Here is a 5,593-nt window from a genome sequence, read left to right on the forward strand (position 1 = left end):
TAGAAAACTTTGTCAATGGATATTCCATTAAAAAAAATTAAAATTTTCAACAAAAAATTGTCATATGATTGAAATAAAGTACTAGATAGTAGTAAGAGGTTTATGTCAACATTTATTGTAGAAGGGTATTTCATTATTGAATTCAGTAACTAATAAATGAGAAAGCTAAGGATTGGAGACGAATATTCAAACTTTGGTTAATCGATTTTATACGAGAGGCCAAATAGTCCAAACTACAACTAGTAATGAATTTCCTCAATCCATGTTCCCAAAACACAAGACAATAAGAAAAAGTCGCAGGACTAATATTTTTTATTAAAATTTAGTGCGTATTCAATTATTAAAAAAAGTGTATAATTTTATTTTATTAAATATAATTTATATTATTAAAAATATTAATAATAATTAATTAATAATTATAAATCATAAAATACGTTAGTTTTCTAGTACTAATGATATTATATAATCACATTACTAAACACTCTAGAATAATATGGAATAATATAAAAAATGTATAGGTCAAGTTAAATAACACAACTTGTATTTTTTTTGCATACAAGAAGCGCATTTCAGCCATTCACACTATACTTTCAATAACTATATAGACTGCCATTAGTTTAATAGTTTCTGCATGACCGACTTGCATTGCATGTAATACCCTCCGAGCAAGTCAGCTCCAAAATCTTAATTAACAAGAAGAGAACTGCTACATATTCAAATTTTGTTGACTTATAAGTTTTATAAGTTAGACACAAATTCAATAAAATACACGCGCATTACTCCTACATTCAAGAGTAAATATACGCACGTTATTCAATTACCTCTTGTTTTCAAAGCGCGCTACTCACCATGCATTATGAACAACTCTTCTTCTTCTTCTTCCATGAAAACGAGTTTCTTGCCAAATTTGTTTGATCTCCTTCGTGCGTTCTCTCTTCGCATTTTCATTCGTTATTTTACCTGCGTTTATCACTGGTATTCTTGCTTCGTTTTTTTTTTATTTTCATGGTTTCTGAAAAGCTTTGAAATCGTTTTGAAGATAATGGAACTTCAGAAATACACTCAAACGATTACAGAAATACACCCAAACGATTAAAGAAATACACCCAAACGATTACAGAAATATACCCAAAAGATTACAAAAATACACTCAAAGGATTTAAGAAATACACCCAAAATTCGTTGAAGTACACCTTATGCATAATTTAGAACTCTTTCTCTTTCTCCTCCTCATCTTCTGCTACTTCTTCTTCTTCAAAAACGATTTCAGAGTTTGATGTCAAAAAAACAATGGAAATCGAGAATAAAGAAGAAAGAAAATAAAGAGAAAAGCACGTAAATGAAGAAGGAGAAAGAGAAGGCAAGAAACAAAAGAAAAGAAGAAGAAGAAGATGAAGAGGAAGAGGAAGAAGAACGTGCAGCAAGAATAAGAAGAAGGTACAGTGAAAAATATGTAGTAACGGTTCGAAGCACGTTAATATAAATAACTTGTAAAGACTTATACAAAAAAACGCTTGTATGTGAAGAATTATTCTAATAAGAATAATATTATGTGGAATTTGATTGTTTACTTCTTTTTTTTTCTAGCAAATGAAACTAGGAGTGATAAATGGAGAAGTCCGTCTCACTCTGCCTAGTAAGACGGTCCTAAATTTCTCCCCTACTTCGTCTAACAGTAGACTGGTAGGCCAAGTCCAACAACTCTCTTTTTTATATAAACCATTAAATATTAAACAATATTTATAATTTTACAACTATTTCAATAAATTTATAATTTTTAAATTCACAAATATTAAAAATAAATATATAATAAATATAATTATAAACCAAGATTTTTTGAAACAAAATAATAAAATTAATATTGTGCAAAACATATAATTAAACATTTTTAAGTTTATAATCAATCAAACACAAAACATAATCCAAAATATAACTTAGAACATCCTCAACTATCATCTTCATCCTTTTGTAGATCAATAACATTATAGAAATTTGTAAAAAAAATGGCCATGACTAAAAAAACGTTTGGCCTATCGAAGAAGTCCGTCTCACCCTGTTCTGTCGAAGCCCATTAAAATCCACAGATTAAATGAAATTTTTAAATTTGACGGTCTCAAATTTTTAGCCCAACCTATTTTTTTTTTGATAAATTACACAGGTTTCGACCGGTTTACCACCACTTAAATGGAACCGTGATTGTGAAAAATCTACTTAGCAACATAATAAAAGGGCATGACTTGACTTAGAAAAAATAAAATAAAACCGGAGCCAAATCCCAACTATTCTAATATAATGGGAGCGGTAGGCAAAAAGAAGAAATAACATGGTGGGAGAGGTCGTATAGCAGGCTCTTATATATGTTTAATTTGAAGTAGCAGATCAGAATGAATAACAGATATCATAGAACTTTGATATATGAATGTAAAAATCACTTTATATTGACTAATTAAAATTTTAGTTAGACTTAAAACATTCAAAGCTTTTAATATAAAAATATATACTACATGTATACTAATCAGCTAACAAACCAGTTATATATTATGTACTTAAGTGCTAGAATACTTAAACCTTAAGTAATAGAATAATTAAACTTGTATATAGTAGTAAAAAAAAAAAATAAGAGATGTCAATATTTTTATATATAGTGATTGATTTTTTTTGTATAAATAATTTGTTATTTATTCTAATTGAATTCATTAAATTTAATTATACATTATATACGAGTTAATAATAATTTATAAATCACTCTAATTTATAATAATTAATAAAATAATTTGTAAATCACTTTATATTATATATGTATTAACGAAATATTATATATGTCTTAATGTGTTAATTAAATATTATATACGCACAGAAAAATAAATACAAAGATGATTTATATAATATTGATAATATTATATTAGCACGGTAATTTTTTTTGTTTTGATATCATATAGTATTGATAATGATAATATTATTATATAGTATTATATAAACTTTTCAATATTAATTAGTATAGAAAATGGAAAAATTATTCCTTATGGCAATCATTCTTAGTGGAATAGTGTGTCCCTTATATAGTATTGATAATTGTTGCTTAATTTAAAGTAATTGTATGTTGGTATCTTAAATTTATTTTTAATAATGACCTAAATAGATAAATCTAATTGAATTAAATGATTATATAAAATATTTTATATTATTAATATACTAAAATGAAATTCATTTTTTGGTACAAAATTTTATAGGTGAAATTTATACAAGATTAAGTTATTTTTTATTTTTTATTTATTTTATCTGTGTTATTTTATTTAATTTTAAGTAGCGTCATATTTACAATTACCGCCAGTATGATATTTTATAAAATATGAAAATCAATTTTTTTATAATTTAAATATCAATGTTTGAGTTAATTTTAATTTAACTTTTTTAAATTAACGTTATCTTTCATTTAGATCTTAATTAATTTAAAATACAAAAATACTAATCTAATATTTCTCTTTAAATAATAATAACTTTAATTTATTTACTGTCTTTTTTCTTTTATATTTTGTTTAGCAAAGATAATATATGAATTAGGATAGAGTTAAAAAACACTCTATGTGATGCATGTTTGGCACTGATAAATTCATATGAAATAGAAGAGAAGAAAATAGAAAGCTAAAAAACACTGAGTTGAATGGTGTAAACAGATTTATTGAAGCTAAGTATCTGTGTGTTCTCATGTCTCATCTCATTTTTCAAAGTTCAAAAATATTTTGAATGTACGAATTTTAATTATATTTGTTTTTTTCCTCTTCAACAAATACTACCATCTCTTTCTATTTTTGCTATAGGCTTGTCTTTTATTTAAAAAACATAAAAAAATATAAAAAGAAAAATGAAAGAAATTAAAACTGTTATTATATTTAAAAAAATTAAATGCTCTTTTAATTAAATATCTATGTAATTTCTATCTAGATATAAATTGTATTTTAATATATTGAGTGGTAAATATAAAAAAATATATATAATAGATAAATTAAAATAACGAATAATGAGATATCTATCTATTCAATTATATAAAAATCAAATTTTTGCACTTAATGATAAAGTTGACGTGGCATGGGTCTTAATTATTGCATAACACGGAGTCGTAAAACCAGTGGATCAATTAGATCAATTAGTTTTATTTAACATATTTGAATATTTATTATAAAATATTACGTCTTTATTATTTTGATTCTCTTAACACCTATAAATACCCTTTTATATTGTATCATTCTATACAACTTGAATACACACAAACCTTTTCTCTACTGCTCTCTTTTACCCTTTATAATAATAAATACAATTTAATTTAATTAGAAGTTCATTATTTTATAGTCTTCTATAAAATAATCTTTTATCACTTTAGATATTTTAACTCTTTTTTCTTTTTTTTTTTCCTTTTTACATGTAATTTTGTTGTGCGTTAACTTTATTTATTTAATGATGAAATATACTCATGTTAATTCTATCATATAATGTTTGTTTTTCTCCTATGTATTTTGATTTATATAGTTACTATTGATCTTACTATTTTCAATCTTGCTGTTTTTTGTTTTCTTGAATTGTTCTTTATTTTTGTATGACTTGATAATTTAAAAAAAAAGCAAATAAAAGAAAAAAAGATGGCCAAAGACAAAGGTTAGAAGCCTAAAGCAACAACATCATTCCTTAGCATTATTATTATTAATATGAACTTTATTATTTCTTTTCTAACATTCTTTAATACAAGCTTCGTTTCTTTTTCTTAATTATTATTAATATTTTTATTCTTTTCTTCTCTAATTATAAATCTCCTTATAATAATTTTTTGATAGAATATTTTTTTAGTCTAATAGATTTTCTCCCCTATTTTTTGCCAAAAATAATTTATATTAGGAAAAAAAGATACAAATTAAATTTGAAAATTCAAATTCAAATAAGATGTGTAAGATACAAATTAAATTTTAAAATTCAAATTTAAATAAGATGTGCAAAGGATAACTATGAATTCATTTGATCGATTTAAACACTTTGTATTATCGTCATTGAAAATTTTAAATACTATTATAAAATTCTAGATATTTTTATTTTATTGTTCTTAAATTATATATTATACCATGTATTTGAAGAGTTTCATCTTTTTTAAAATAAGTGTGACATTATATACTTTTTTAGATACAATAAATGAATAATAAAGTTAAAGTGAGTAAAAAAATTGATTATATAATAAGATACAAAATTTTTAGAATTTCTATCACAATTAACAAATTTTTAGTTTCAAAATAAATGTTTACTCTATTTTTTATATTTTATTTGAATTTTTATAATTCTTTTTATTTTTTAATTAATTATGATTGTAATAATTCATTATATATTTGTGTTTTGTAGAAAAAATTTATCAATAATAAAATACAGAAAACTTAACAAAAATTAAAAAAATATTGATTAAGCACAAAATAAAAAATTATGAATTTTGCTTTAATTATGTTATAAAATACAAAATGGGACTATTGATGAGCGGATAATTTATACGCTTTTTGGCATTGTTTTTAGTATGTTTTTAGTATGTTTTAGTTAGTTTTTATTATATTTTTATTAGTTT

This window comes from Arachis duranensis, chromosome 8 (genome assembly GCF_000817695.3).
Source record: "Arachis duranensis cultivar V14167 chromosome 8, aradu.V14167.gnm2.J7QH, whole genome shotgun sequence".
Taxonomy (NCBI): Eukaryota; Viridiplantae; Streptophyta; class Magnoliopsida; order Fabales; family Fabaceae; genus Arachis; species Arachis duranensis.